We start from the raw sequence: 16,830 nt of genomic DNA on the forward strand, positions 1-16,830 counted from the left end.
TTCATGCCTTGCTTCCTTACTGTGAAGCTGATAAACACTACATCTCTTAGAAAATAAATGCAGAATTTTGTTTGATTTTAAGCATCTGTAAGCAGTGGCAAATCACAGAAAGCCATTGCATTTGAAACGAGAAGGAGATTTAGAGATTTCCTAGCCTTATCTCCTTTCTTGGCATGATGATCTGAAGCAAAAGAGACCAAGTGACTAGCCCAAGGTCATACAACCAGTTGCACAGGTTGGTAGACTCCCCGACTAGAGTTCTTCCCCCTCTATGCAACCACGCTCAGAGACTTGTACTCGCTTTTCTTTATTTACTTAATTTCAAAAAACAAAACAAAAATAATCTTTTACACCGTGTCCCTAAGAAACACATTCTGACAGGGTTCCAAACTAGTTAGCAGATCAACCAGTCTGGAGGCGATGATCAAAGAGGTGCCACTTGCCAAGAAGACACACACACCATGTCTCAGTCCATTTTGTCTTGTTATAAAGGAATACCTGAGGCTGAGTCATTTATGAAGAAAAGAGGTTTATTTGCTGATGATTCTGCATCTGCTTTCGGTGAGGGCTTCAGGAAGTTTTTGATCATGACAGAAGGGGAAGGTGAACCATCGTCTCACATGGTGAGAGAGGAGGCAAGAGAGAAAGGAGGAAGTTCCAAGTTATTTTAAACACCAACTCTTTCTTTCTTTCTTTCTTTTTTGAGTTGGAGTCTCATTCTGTCGTCGAGGCTGAAGTGCAGTGGCACGCTCACACCCCAGTCTCAACCTGCTGGGTTCAGGCGATCCTTCTGCCTCAGCCTTCCAAGTAGCTGGAACTACAGGCACGTACCACCACACCCAGCTAATTTTTTGATTTATTGTAGAGATGAGTTCTCGCCAAGTTGTCCAGACTGGTCTTAAACCCCTGGGCTCAGGCAATCCTCTGCCTCCCCCTCCCAAAGTGCTGGTATTACAGGCGTGAGCCACCACTCCTGGCTAAACAACCAACTCTTGAATGAACCAGTATAGTAAGAACTCACTCCTTACTCCAGGGACGGCATCACAACAAGTATGAGGGATCTACCCTCACATCCCAAACACCTCTCACTAGGCTGCACCTCCAACATGAGATTTAGAGGGCATAAACATTTAAACTATCACGCAGGTGTTAGCAGGAGCTTAAGATCATCCTTGAAGTTCCTGATCTAGTGGAGGTGGGCAGAAATAACAGATCCGTAGTACCTGAGAGTACCCATTCCTCTCTCCTACAGCCATCAAGATTAATTTGATCATTGTTTTATTTTTTTATTTTTTATTTTTTGAGTTGGAGTCTCACTCTGTCACCCAGACTGGAGTCCAGTGGCCGCTCCCGGCCACTGCAACCTCGACCTGCTGGGCCCCGGCGATCCTTCCACCTCAGCCTTCCAAGTAGCTAGAAATACAGGCGTGCACTACCACGCCCAGCTCATTTTGATTGATTGTAGAGATGAGGTCTCGCCAAGTTGCCCAGGCGGGTCTCGAACCCATGGGCTCAGGCAATCCACTCACGTTGGCCTCCCAAAGCGCTGGGATGACAGGCTGAGCCACCGAGCCCAGCCTAATTTGGTCATTATTTTAAAATCCACTTCTTTAGATAGGATTCCCAATGCCAAATGAGATAGCTGAGTTCTTATATTTGTGATGGAGATGCCTATAAATTGTCCAGGGCACTGTAAGCCCTGTTAACATCTGTTGGAATGGGGTGAAGACCTAATGCTAGAGAAGACGTGCCAGGAACAGGAGTCTTTCCAACCACACCATTCCCTTTCTTCTACCTCTACCCTCTCTCCAAGACTTCCATTTCATAGCAAGGTCCAGGTGGGTGTGGGGAGGAATGCCATAAGCTAGTGTTGAATTCAGATGTTCAAGGTTGCACATTTAGCCCTGCACTGAACATTTCCTTTGAATGCAAGTTATAAAAATAAATTACACAATGTCCATGACTGACTCACTTGGCAATGGTTTTCAGAAAGAGACCAGATTAACTGTATTCATTCTCTTAATATCCTTCCACTCAGCACTATGTCCAGTTGGCATCTTTGTATTTTAAATATTCTGAAATCTGTCTCGTGTACTTGCTGTTCCATAGCACAAAAAGATCATAAACTCTTTGTCAGCTGATCCTGTCTTTTACTTCTGTTACTTTGTATTTTCTCTTCCCTCCCTCTACCAGAAATAATTCAAGCAACCTAGATGAGCCACTCAGCAAACGTAGATTCACATCAATTTGCACCCTGAGTCCTCGGGCAATGTAAAAGAGTAAGCTCCCTTCTGGGCTAGAGGCGGATGGTTTCAAAAGCTTCCGAACCCAATAAAGCCTTCGGTTTCTGCTCCCTAATGCTGCTTGTTATATTCCAGGCTCTGTGACTTATCACCTCCAGTCCTCCAGCAACCCTATGAGATAAGCATATAATTAACTCCATGCTACAGAAAGGGATAAAGCTTAGAGAGATTAAAGAAATTGTCCAAGTTCACACAACTCATAATCGGAGGACCTGGGATTACAACCTATCTTGTCAGCCACACTCTTGAATACCCTGCAAGCCCTTCCCATTTGCTGAAAAAGACGCCAGAATCATTTTTTCTAAAATGTAAATCAGATCATATTACTCTTCTACTCTGAAAACTTCAATAGCGTTTCATGTCTACAGGACATTATTCAAAATCTATTTCTAAAAAATTTCAATAGTGTTTCATGTCTACAGGACATTATTCAAAATCTATTCTCCATAGAATGGCGCTTCAGAGCTTCTACTCTCCCTGCTTTCCTACCTTGCATTTCACACACATTCTTCTTCTCCTGGGTCTATTCTACATGCCAACTGCTTCTGTCTAAACCTGATACCAACACACACACACACACACACACACACACACACACACACACACACACACACCAGAGAGAGAGAGAGAGAGAGAGAGAGAAAAGATATGGAAATTATTGTAGCTCAGTTGTAGCTTAGAGAGGTTATATTACTGATCTAAGAACATAAAGCAAGAAAGTGACAGAGCCAGAATTTGAATTCAAGTTTGACTGACTTCAAAGAAAAAAAAAAAAAAGAAGGTAGAAGTAAGAGATATAAAATCTTGAATGAATGAAATGAGTTGATAGAAATACTCTGTATCAAATGGAATGCTTAAATTGCCCCATCCAAAGATGAACAGTGTATTTTGCAAATGAGGATAGCAGAATTGGGGAACTGGTCTCAGGGGCTTAGCTGCTGGTGCCTTTTTGTGAGAAAATTCAAAGGAAACACACCTACTTCCCCAGAACCATTTGCACAGTCACATTGCCAGGGAGAAGGTGGAAAGAAAAGAGAGGAGACTTTTAAGAGCAGAGTCCTTTCTCTTTTTCTCTCAAAAAAATAAATAAAAAACCCTTCACAGCAAACCAGAACTAGGACAGGAGCTCCTTCGCCATAAAAAAAATAAATAAGTAAAACCTGCCCTCAACTTTATAAAGGGTCCCTCCTCAAGTTATTCTAAGTTAAGTGTGTCATCTGTCTTCCGCTGGGACTCTGACTGATACATAGAGAAACATATGATTAACAGGTGAAAAAATCCAAATGGACAAAAAATATGAATATGTAAATGGACATTAAATCAACAAGCGGGGTAGTATATCATGCCTATCAGATTTGGAGCAATTTCCAAGATTAACAAGCTTAACAAGAATTTGGGGGGAAGAGAAGTTGGCAGCTCTTGTTGGGAGTTTTAGTTGGTACATCTGCTTTGAAAAGTAACTTGGCAACGTGTAGTTACATTGAAGATTTTCCACCACTATATCTTAAAAATCCCACCTCTAATACATATTTTAGGGAAATCCTTGCACAGTTGCACAAGGAGACATAAACAAAATGTTCACTACAGCATCATATTTTACAATTAAAAGTGAAAATAACCAAGCAGATGATTAAGGAAATAAATTATGGCATATTTATACTATGAAATTTTATAAGACAGTTGAAATGAATGAATTAGAGCTACAACATGGACACTGGAATGTCAGTATGAGTAAGCCTCAGTATTATAAATGCTAGGGCAAAAAACAAGTTTTTGCTAGGGCAAAAAACAAGTTGCAGACGGATCAAAACAGTTTGATACTATTTATGACAGGAAACATTTTATTTTGTTAATGGCTACATTTGCAGGTAGTCAGCTCGTGACAACAAGGACAGGTTTTATACAGCAACCTCAAGGCAGTAGTTACTAAAGAAGGGTATTAAAAACCTATAATAATTTTTTTAAATCTGAAACAATTAATGCAAAAGGTTAATATTTGTTTGTTTGCGGTGAAAAGCTTTGTTAGATGAATTCCTATTATGTTCAACTTGTTTAAAATTTTTCAAAATTAAAAAAAAAAATCTAATACATGAGTCCACCCTTTAAGAAATCTTATCTAGGTGTGTGTGCTAATCACTGCAAAATAGGCTAGGGTGTAAAATGAATGCCTTTCCCGGGAGCTCAGGGGTGCTACATATGTCCCACAAACACCAAATAGGACCAGCAGTCCACCCTTGGATTATCTGTCTTGTCCAACATTTTGTTAATGAGCTAACTGAGTCCACAAGAGGTGATGGAGCTGCCAGTTAGTGCAAGAGTAGGGACCTGGGTATTATAACTCCTACTTCAGTGTTCTTCCATGATCCTGGGCCCCTTCTCAAAATCAAAGTCAGAAGAAGGAACACTACGTAAGGCCCACCCGGTGAGAGCTTCTTGAAGTTTTCCTTTTTTCCCTTCATAGTGGCCTGACACTATATGTTATGTTATTGTTTACTCATTAGTTTGTAGCATTTATAGCCCCCCAAAAATGCAGATAAACACATTGAAATGGAACCATCATCCTGTCCCTCAAAAGGGGAAAAAAAGGAAATCACTGTAGAAAAACAAAGGAAATCATGTGGAAAGCATGTCTGAACTGAATGACAAATCCCAGTCTCCAAATCTCCTTATCCTCTGTGACACTTCTTAGCTGATTGTGGAGGACAAATGGTTTGTACAGCTATTGGGACACTAAAAGCCACTTTCCGCAACTTCTCTCACTGGTTTAATTTCACACAAAACATAGGAAGGCCACTGAAGCAGGACGACGTTCATGGTTTCTTCCCACCACACACCTCTCCGAGCCAGCCGAGAGGTTGCTCTGGGTTACCCCATACTCACCACAGCAGTGAGCAGTTCCCTGACTCCTGTCATTCTGCACTGTCATCCTCTCTCTCCATACTACCTCTTACCGGGTGGTGTTTGGTTTCTCCCACACCTTCCTGTTCATCCACAGTCACAAAGTGGGATTCTGTCCCAATCTGCAAGTGGACCGGGTTCAAGTGCCCACTATTGCTGGGCATTGCCCATTTGAGGGTGACTTGGAGGCTAGCTAGAAAGGTTTCACATCTCTGCCATGGAGGAGGCTTGTGTCGTGAGTTGGACTGTGTTTTTGGAGAAAGCCAAAAAGGAATGAGGCGTCCTGGGGTAAAAAAGGTCAGTGTCTAAAGAGGAGTGATCAAGGGCTGGTGACACCTGAGAAGTTGCTCAAAGATGGAAAGAGAGGGCCATGAGTAGGGAAGGTCTCCCCATTTTGAAGTAGGGCACCAGCAGTGGCTTGAATATCAGGGGCAAGTTTAATTCCTCAGAGAATGAAAGACTGAAAAGCTAGCTGACTGCCAGGCTGGCTTGGGGTCACTGCACAACTAACTTCCAAGAATGAAAACAGAGCAACTCAAGAGACCACGGCAGAAGAGGCTTACATGTATGGCCTGAAATGTGGCTTAGACAGGGGAGGTGACTGCATGGGTTCTGGACTCAAGAAAGTCAGATTAATTCCAGACCCCACATATGGAGAGACTGAGCCAACTGACATCTGTCTGCTTGGACCAGGAACCGCTCTGGGACTAGGTAGGGCTCATAGATTAGGATAGAGAAGCGAATATTCTCCAAGGTGAATATTCTCAGGGCTGCAGCCCTAGAGGCAGGGGGAGGGAAGCACTGACCATCATGTGTGTCAAAGCCTGAAAGATGGGATTTCCTTCCTAGAATTTAAAAATAAATCAATCCCACAATGGAGGTAGAACCAAGCATGACTATTCTAAGTAAATAAATAGAGACCTCAACACCTTACACTACAAAAGGTAGGAAGGACAGTCTCTTTCACTGATCATTTTAAGTTGGATCTACACAACTGCCATTTATATGCATCCAAAAAATTGTCAAAAATCGTCAACTTCATGGAATTCAATCTTAGCAGACGTCCTATAACGCTTGGACAACATGAACTCTTTTGATGGGAAGCACAATGACCATTTCAAGGTGTCAGTAAGTGACCTTTCCAGGCAGCCTCATTTCCTCAATTGTAAAATAGAGATAGCGATCCATGAAGGAGGAGCAGAACTCCTTCAGCAGAACTGTTTCAAAACGTAATCATGAAATTAATAGCCCGGGTGCGGTGACTCAGCCTAAAAGCCCAGCACTTTGGGAGGCCGAGGTGAGAGGATTGTCTGAGCCCGGGGGTTCGAGACCAGCCTGGGCAACTGAGACCTCGTCTCTACAATAAATCACACACACACACAAAAAACTAGCCGGGCGTGGTGGCGTGTGTCTGTAGTTCCAGCTACTTGGAAGGCTGAGGCAGAAGGATCGCCTAAGCCCAGCAGGTCGAGGCTGCAGTGGCCGTGAGCATACCACTGCACTCCAGTTGGAGTGAGACTCCAACTCAAAAAAAAAAGAAAAGAATAGTCACTGAAAGAGAACATGAGGTCAAGTTACTGTGATGTTAACATTATAAGTTGACTATTATAATAGCATGTGTGGGTGTCCTCATAATCAAGCTTCGTGTTAATGGAAGCAAACCATCAAAGTCATGTCACTCCACCCTCTTCCCCGGTTGATCACTACCAAGTATCCAGGTGCCCTCCTTGCCAGGAGCAGGCCAACTGTTTGGGGATAAAAATTATTCAGAACCAAGCTCTGTCTCAAGTGTCTTGTGTCTAACTCTTCTGGACATTCTGCAGCCTTAGTTCACCTTTATAATAAGAACAGAGATACTGAAGGACAAAGGGGTAAGGTCTAAAAATAAAAAAATAAACCCAGGGCTTTCCAGCCCCGAAAAGAATCTCCCTCCTCAGGGGGCCTAAATTCCTGTCTTCATCTGCTTTGTTCCCTGCCTAGGCATACCCTGGAATCTGGAAAGGCACATAGAACCTGTGGCCCTGCATAGCCATCTACATCACTGACAGTGGAGTCCAAGTCAAGCAGAAGAGGAAGGGTCGACAACACAGTGTGTTACTCAGATGCCCCCTTACCCTGCCCCCCACCTTCTCCACTTCGTGTGAAGAGACAAGCAGCCACTTTAGGGCTGCTGCAAACCTTCGGCTAACCGGCAGCTCCATTACAGTGAAAGCAAAGTCACATTCATCAATGGCAGACACATCATGCGGGCATTTCCTCAGGGCTGCTGGGAATACCAGGGCATCGCGTGCAGACACGCCGGTCACAGCAGGAAGTGACCAAGCACCTGGTGGGCAGCCTTCTTCCATCTGTGAGTCAGTACCACCCACACAAGAGGGAAACTCAGTCCAGGCCGGACAGGAAAGGTGGAGGTTCAGGCAGGAGGATCAGGAAGACATTCAGACAAAGAGGGGGACTAGGTTAACGCAAAATCCCACAACCCTAAACACAGAGTTGTACTCACTCATGCACTTGTCAGTGCAGGACAGTTAAAGACATCCCCAAGCTGGGCTCGGTGGCTCAGGCTGTCATCCCGCGCCTTTGGGAGGCTGAGGTGAGAGGATTGCCTGAGCCCGCGGGTTCGAGACCCGCCTGGGCAACTTGGCGAGACCTCATCTCTACAATAAATCAAAAACGAGCCGGGCGTGGTAGCGCGTGCCTGTAATTCCAGCTACTCGGAAGGCTGAGGCGGAAGGATCGCCGGAGCCCAGCAGGTCGAGGCTGCGGTGGCCGGGAGCGGCCACTGCACTCCACTCTGGGCGACAGAGCGAGACTCCAACTCAAAATAATAAATAAATGAATAAAAATAAAGACATCCCCAGATTCAAACAAGCAAGCGATGAAATGGATTGGAATTATTTTGGAACAAACATGATTCGAATCTGTGTTTCCAGTACCTATAAGGCAAATTCAAATTTCCTAAAACTAGAACCAACTGCTTTTTCGCTACACCTCAGCCCTGCATGCCTGTTTCACTACTGTCCCCTAGTTATATGGGCTTGAATACACCAATCCCACTCCTTCTTGGCTTTTACTTTTACTTTTGCCATTTCCCCCAACATTCAATAAACTATTTGGTCTCTGTATCCAAAACTATTCCTGAATTCATGCAATTAATATTTACTGAGTACATTGAAAAGCTATCACACGCCAGGCACTGTACTAAGCTCTGGGGATACAGCCACATGGAAAGAGACCAGAGCCCTGCCCCCACCGCATCTATTATCGTATTGCAAATTTCTTTTTCTACTGGGACCTCTTCCACCTCTTAACTCATAGCAAAATTGCCCAAACCAATTACTTGGCAATTAAATGCTCTGCTTTATTTTTGTTCGTTGTTCTATTGTATTGTCATTGAACACTTAATAAGTATCTACACGGTCTTACTAAATGAAGTAGGGGAAGTATAAGATCCCCGAGGACAGAAACCTCATTTAAATTTGTTTTTTTGTTCAATATATGTTTTGGAAGCAAGGAAAATATGAAAATGTGTAACAAGATAACAAGGCAGAATGGAGAGCTTATCGTGCCTTAGTTCAGTATCCAAGACCTAACCCAGGATTTCTCAGCCTCAATACTTTTGATATTTTGGGCCTGATTATTCTTTGAAGGAATGTTTAGCAGGAACCCTGGCCTCTGTCTATTAGATGCCAGAAGCATCCCTGTCCAGTTGTCACAACCAAAAAATCTCTCCAAACGTTGCCAAATCTTCCCCAAAACGAGGAGAAAAATGGAACCACAGGCTAACCATATCTCTGAAATGTCCTGAACTTGCTTTCTTGCTCTTACGTCATTGAATTCATGCACACATATGACAATGACATTAGAAGAAATGCAAATTTAATTTCATGTGAGATATATTCTCCCAGGGCCCTAAAAAGTGATCGAGGAAGCTCTGTGCACTAAAAAGGCAGCCCCCAGGGCCTAGGAGTGGGGAGGGAAGCTCCAAATGGTTTGCTCCCAAAATCCATTTTGTGTCTTTGGAAAATGCCTCTAATATTCCACCAGCTGGGCTGGGCACGGTGGCTCACACCGATAATCCCAGCACTTTGGGAGGCTGAAGTGAGGGGATTGCCTGAGCCCACAGGTCCCAGACCAGCCTGGGCAACTTGATGAGACCTCATCTCTACAATAAGTCAAAAATTAGTTGGGCGTGGTGGCGCGTGCCTGTAATTCCAGCTACTTGGAAGGATTGCCTGAACCCAGTAGGTCGAGGCTGCGGTGACCATGAGTGTGCCACTGTACTCCAGCCTGGGTGACAGAGTGAGACTCCCACTCAAAGACAAATAAATATTCCACCAGCTGTAAGTCTGTAAAGCCCTCAAGACAATCTCCTGGGATAGCTGGTGCCTGCTTATCCCAGTAAGGCCAGCTGGGATTTATGGTCAAATTGCCATCGTCCACACCCTCCCTGCAGTTCCTAGTTCTAAATTCCCCTTCCAGTTGTGAATGCAGTAGTGCCACCTCTCCTTGGCTGTTATTTGGAACCAGAAGTCAAAGGGAATCTCATCTTTTTCTTTCATGCAGGTGCGCTAAAGAGGCAATGTCCCAAATCACGCTGAGGTTCAAAAATCTGCCTCTGAATATGGCATGTGGAGTGTGTCTTAGGTATCAATCTTAAATTAGATATTAAAAATTACAGAACTGGCTGGGTGTGGTGACTCATGCCTGTAATCCCAGCGCTTTGGGAGGCTGAGGCAGGAGGATCGCTTGAGTCCAGGAGTTTGAGACCAGTGTAGGCACCATAGTAAGACTTCATCGCTACAAAAAAATCAGAAAACTAGCCAGGTATGGTGGTGCACGCATGTAGTCCCAGTTATTGGGAGGCTGAGGTAGAAGGATCTCCTGAGCCCAGGAGGTCAAGGCTGCGGTGAACCATGACCGTGTCACTGCACTTGGGTGACAGAATGAGACTCTGAATAAATAAATAAATAAAATTACAGAGAAAGCTGTCCCTAAAATTTACCATTTAATAAAAACGCAGTCTTTCTTCTGGATTAAAAAAGAAGACGGAAGTAACAATTAACAGAACTCCAGCAATATACACTTACAATTTTGCTGCAAAGCTCCTGAGTGGGTTTCACGAGGAAGCACTTAAGTAGAACTCGGGTTTGTGATGCCCACCTGCTCCCAAGCTCCCTGAAGGCAGGGAGTGACCAGATTCTACCTCTGTCCATACCTCCAGCGCTTGGTATGGTGGTCAGCGTGTAAACGTGATGTTCAATAAATATATGTTGATTAAATAGCTTCAGTGAGACATGCTTTCTTCCTTTTGATTCTACTTTGCAAAGTGATTTCATGTCAATAAATTTATATTATAAATAACATATATTTTCTAATATATGGTGCATGCATATTATATAAAACAAAATGTATTATAGGAACTTAAATCTTTTTTATGTTTATTACATAATTTAATATAAATGAAAAAGAACCCGCACTGCATATTACTATGGGCCAAGCACTCTGCTAAGTTCGGTCACATATATTTCACTTCATTTAGTTTAGACATCCGCACACATTTCTTCTTAGATCCTGCAGATGCCAAAGATTAGTTACTATTTATACCAAAGGGGTAGCGCCACAAACAAAAACAAAAAATCAAGGATTATTAATAATATTCTTCAATCTATTCATGTTTAAATTCATTTAGTAATCAAATGCTTATTGATCCCCTACTCTCTATGATTGCCTTATTAAGACCTGGGGAAGCCGGGCGTGGTGGCTTACACCTGTAATCCCAGCACTTTGAGAGCCAGAGGCCAGAGGATTGCCTGAGTCCAGGGGTTTGAGACCAGCCTGGACAAATTGGCGAGGTCTTGTCTCTACAATAAATCAAAAAATGGTGGCATGCACCTGTGGTTCCAGCTACTTGGATGGCTGATGTGGAAGGATGGCCTGAGCCCAGCAGGTCAAGGTTGCAGTGGCCGTGAGTGTGCTGCTGCACTCCAGCCTGGGCGACAGTGAGACTCTGACTCAAAAAAAAAAGACCTGGGGACAAAGAAAGACTAAGAGAAAATCTCTGCCCTCGGGAAGCTTACTGTCTGATATAAAAGACCAAAACCTACACAGAGAGCTATAGCACAATGCAGTAAGGAACGAGAATATACGTATAGAATTATAGACAGTCAGAGAAAGAGCACCTAAGAAAGCCAGGAAGAGAGGAGAAGGTATCAGGAGAAGCTGCTGGTGGAAAAGACAACTGAACTGTGTCATTAAGGTGCAATAAAAACTAACCAAGTAAGGCCGGGCGTGGTAGCTCACACCTATAATCCCAGCACTTTGGGAGGCAAAGGCAAGAGGATTACCTGAGTCCTGGGGTTTGAGACCAGCCTGGGCAACTTGGTGAGACCTCGTCTCTACAATAAATCAAAAAATTAGCTGGGCATGGTGGCATGTGCCTATGGTTCCAGTCACTTGGGAGGCTGAGGCAGAAGCATCGCCTGAACCCAGATGGTCCAGGCTGCAGGGGCCGTGAGCATGCCACTGCACTCCAGCCTGGGTGACGGAGTGAGACTCCTGCTCAAAAAATAAGTAAAATTAACCAAGTAAAGAGAATGGGTGTGAGGGGGGCATTTGTATTTCAGGATGGTGTGACTGCTAAAAATAAAGGCATGTGCTCAAAATATATATATATGTACAGAAAAATGAAAAAGTCTGGAATTTCTGAAGCATGAGGCATCAGTCAGAATGAGATAAAACGTGGGGAAGGAAAGATAAGAGCCAGACCCTGGGAGTGTCTGGGCTTTACCCTGTGAGGGGAGGAGAACCGTGGAAGATTTGGGGTTTTGATGGTCACTGTGTCTGCAGCATGGAAGAGAGGGGTCAAGGCCACCTAGGGTTCAACGGGTGAGGACGCTATGATAGGAGTCAGTCAGGAGGTGAAGAAGGCTGACACAGAACAGCTGTGATAGGGATGGAGCGGAGAGGGTGGAATCAGGATATATTTGACACTAGGGTATTTATCTGGGCTGCAAAGCCCATGCAGTGGCTTCTGGAATCTGTGAGTCTCTTGACATTGAAACACGTGAGTGTTTTTCTGTGGAAGGAGATCATCATGCCACCGGTCTCAAAACCTATGAGATATAGGCAGATTCTAGAACATGGTTATACCTCATGCACAAAGCTCCATCCTAATTATCAAAATAAAATCACCATTCTGACTAGCCGCCGGTGTCTGCTGGGAGTTAGAGATTAAGATTCAGCTAACTGCAGAAATTTAATTTTAATCTTGCCAGGGAAAATAGCTCTCCTCGGTGACACAGCAGAAGTCTAATAACTAGGGATCAGGTTTAGTGAGCTGAAGAGTTATCGCCACTCTTGGGTTTGTTTCTCCTGTCTTCATGATGAGATGCATCGCCCTCATCAGAGGAAAAGGTCGGTCATGGGTGCTATCACCCTCACTTGTATTCATCAGACCCCACTTTGAAACACGTTACTTGCTTTTTGTTCTCACTGTCTTTCACACAGATACATTTTCAGTGGGAAACATCCATCTGTTTAATTTGGGGGTTGAATTATTTCAGGCAGTTATGGCCAGCTCACAGAGTTCGCCGGGTAACCCAGGCTATCAGCCCTGCCTTTTAGAATCTTCATGATGGCAGCCCATGAGGGACATCCAGGGGCAGTGAGTTATTTCAAAGGGAGCTCTTAGGAGAAATGTTAGGGTATGACTTTTACCTAACCTGGACAAAAATAACCTAAGCAATCTAATTGCTGCTCTAAGAAGCGGGCATTTATTGCTCTTTCCACCTCTCTCCACCCTTGCCCCGAAAGTGTTCTGAACTCAGTGCCATGAATGCATACGTAACCTTGTGACAAGGCACGTAGATCAATGAGAAGACAGCCATGCAGAATGAGGTCATTCTCATGGAGATAGCCTGCCCACTTTTGAAAAAGCATTCTGCTAAATGAGTCAGAGCCACAGAGCATTCTTGGGCAGTTTTCATGTGGGAGTAGAGTCACAAGCAAACAGCCATCCACCCCAACATGCCCATGAACAAGGTGACATATCAGTATAACCCTTTTATCTGGTTTTAGTAAGAACTATATGCACCCGAGGGACGTGTATTTGCACAAAAGTCAAGTGTAGAAAACAGAGATCATCTAAAGGATTTGTGCTAATCATTCCACATGTGATTTCCTGTAAACCTTATCCATCACAGGAAGGACTATGAGCTGGGAGGTGGAGTTTGCTGCATTGTGCTGTGAGCTTTGTCAGAAGGCATGGTAAGGATGGAAACACTGGTTTGGTTTTGAAAGAAACTTTATAGGCATACCGTCTGTAGGTCCAGTATCTGCATTATGCTGTACTCAGTCTTACCTTAAATGTCTGTTTAGGTTCTTTGATACTGAATTTTCCCTGTTGACATCATCCGCAAAAATAATAGGAAATGCCTGTGTTCAGTCTGATGCTTTCTACATGAGATTATAAATGTCTTACATATGCTGGCTGTCTTACAAACCCTGTGTCTTACAAATCCTAAGTGATAGAGATTTCATAGGCCATTTTCATCTTATTGGAGAATCCTCTTTAATTTCTCATAACATTTGCAATACGTCCACCTCCAAGTTAAGAGTGCTGCAAAAAATATTTTTAGTATCATTCTTGCATGTAGTTATTATAAAGTAGAAAACTTTTGTAATACTGAGAATGTTGTGTATGAGAGAGAGAGTTGTCTGTACATATAGCACCAGTTTCTCTCTGCCAGACTTCCTAAAAGAGTAAAGTAAATTATTAAGACATAAGTCAGGGGCTGAGATGGTGCCAGGATGATGTGTGTGTGTGTGTGTGTGTGTGTGTGTGTGTGTGTGCGCGCGCGCACGCGCACATGTTCAGTTCTCCACTGAACACACACCTCCCCTTTGAGCAATCATCCTATTTTTGTTCACCAAAGTACCTCACTGACCCCATCCTACAGCTGACTCAAGGAGAGAATCTTTGTTTCTCTTCTCCTCTGTGCTTAAGCGCATCCTTGGGAGCAAATTAGATGCTCAGCTGCATTACCTTCTCAGGAAGTAATGAGCTCAGTGTGACCCTAGTGACTTAAAGGACTTACGACACATTGCCAAACATAGTATTCTCTCTCCAGTATGTATATGCAAGATAGGAAACCAAATGCACATACTCGGTGTCCCAAAGATATAAAAAAAATAACTGGACTTTGTGATGGTTGGACTGAACCATAGCTTACCCTTACATGTTCCTAGCAAAACAAAACTATGTTTAACCAATTAATAATATAAATTTAAATTGAGAGGTATTGTGATAGAGACAAGATTTATACTCACCAGACCTGGTTTGAATCCCAGTTTAATTGCTTGCTGTGTACAGGGGAGACCTTCTAAAACTCCCTTGCAAAAGTGGCTTTGAGGGTGAGGCAAGATGCTGAAGAAATGACTACTGTTATGGGCTGAATTGTGTCTCACTTCCACAAAAAAAAACTTTTGTGTTGAGGTATCCAAACCCTTAGTACTTCAGAATGTGACTGTACATATGTCTGGAGATAGGGCCTTTAAGTAGGTAATTAAGGTAAAATGAGGTAGTATGGGCAGACTCTAATCCAACATGTCTGGCACCCTTACAAGAAGAGGAGATTGGGACACGCGCACACGGAAAAGACAACATGAACACATAAGGAGAAGGTAGCCATCTATAAGCTATGAAGAGAGGCCCCCAGAAGAAACAAACCCTGCCAACACCTCATTCTAGGACTTCTATTCTCTAGGATTCAGAGAAAATCCACTTCTGCTGTCTAAATCACCCAATCTGTGTTACTTTGTTAAGGCAGCCCTAACAAACTAATCCACCTACTAAACTGCAAAATTCCATAAAAGCTGGATTATTAGTATCTTGCCTTTGACAACAAATTGGCCTTGAATATTTTGTTTCTAATAAAATATGTATGTCTAAAATTCCAATTATAAGTAATTCATATCTTCTTACTTTAAAAAACAGCTCTGATTTAAAAGATTATTCACGATTACTTTTTTCTTTAAGCTTTAAAATAATGACATTTAATTTTAGACTTTTCAGTGATTAACCTCAGCTTTTCATCCAATTTGTCTAAATTATTTTTATTTGTGTGTCTTGTATATTAAAGATAATATGAATTATGAATTTATGCAAATAAATATCCAAATTTGTAGTTGGTGTGAACTCTTGAGGTTTTGTTTATTACACGGATCTCTGTGCATTTGCAACATTTTATCTCTTAAATTCAATACACAAAATCAATTTTACTATATGTCAATTTAAAATTTTTTCAAGGTACACAATGCTGACAACATGTAACATAACTAAAGGAAGAATCGCAAGGGCAAAATACGCATATTTGCAGCCAAATAGCTCTATCGCTCCTTGCTACAGAATATCAAAAGTCTGAAACCTTCCTTTATTTCATCCTGTCTCTGTCCTTTTTTGTTGAAACTGGCAGTGTCTTTGCTGGTATAATTGCATTTCTCTTCCTATTTCGGCTGAGATGACTGATTAAAATCATGGGAAATCTCCTTATGGGGTGATAGTTTAGCCACACTCTTGGTGTTCTCGTCAGAATGTGCCTTCTCGTTTTTTGTAATATGGATAGGCTGAGAGTTTTCGGAATCCTCAAGGTCTAGTTCCTTTTGGCTTAATAGTTCCGTCAATTTATCTCTCTCCTCTCACATTTTGCTATACTCTGTAAAAGGAAACGAGACCATGCTTTCAAAACTTTGCTTAGAAATCTCTTCTGGTAAATATTTAATTTCATTGCTCACAAGTTCGGCCTTCCACGAAGCGCTAGACCACAATCCAACCAAGTTAATTACCCCTTTGTGACAAGGAATGCCTGTCTTCCAATTTCCAATAACATATTTCTCACTTCTGTGTGAGACCTTACCAGAATCACCTTTAATGATCATATTTCTACCAACATTCCGTTCGTGGTGATATGTGTTCTCTAAGGTGATAGAAGCGGTCCCGACCACTCCCCTCTTTTCCTTCTGAGCCCTCACCAGAATTGGCTTCAGCATTCACATTTCTACCACCATGAGATTCCAGGCAATCTAAGCTTTCTCTAACATAGACCTCAAAACTCATCCAGCCTCATAACAAAATACCACAGACTGGGTCACTGAAACAACAGAAGTGTAAGTTCTTCTTCTGACTTATGGAAGTTGGAAGCCCAAGACCAAATTGCCATCAGTGTTGGTTTCTGATGGGCCTCTCTTTCTGGAAGGTAGATGACTTTCATCTCACTGTGTCCTCAGGGTAGCGTTCCCTCCATACATGTGTGGAAGGAGAAGAACCTTTGGCTTCTCTTTTTCTTCTTGGAAGGACACTAGCCTTATTGGATTAGAATCCATCTTTATCATTTCATTTAACATCAACTACCTTTTTAAAGGTCCTATCTTCAACAGAGTCCCAATAGATGTTAGAGCTTCAACATATGAATGTGTTGGGCACACAATTAAGTCCATATTAGGACCAAGGAGTTTATTTGAAAGTTTACAAAAGTTCTAAATATCGACCCCCCATATGACCCTGCAATCCCCTTCCTGGGAATATACCCTGAAGAACTCAAATCACTCTATAAAAAAGATACCTGCACAC

Source organism: Carlito syrichta, unplaced genomic scaffold (genome assembly GCF_000164805.1).
Source record: "Carlito syrichta isolate Samal-C Ts95f unplaced genomic scaffold, Tarsius_syrichta-2.0.1 Scaffold303163, whole genome shotgun sequence".
In the NCBI taxonomy this organism is placed as follows: domain Eukaryota; kingdom Metazoa; phylum Chordata; class Mammalia; order Primates; family Tarsiidae; genus Carlito; species Carlito syrichta.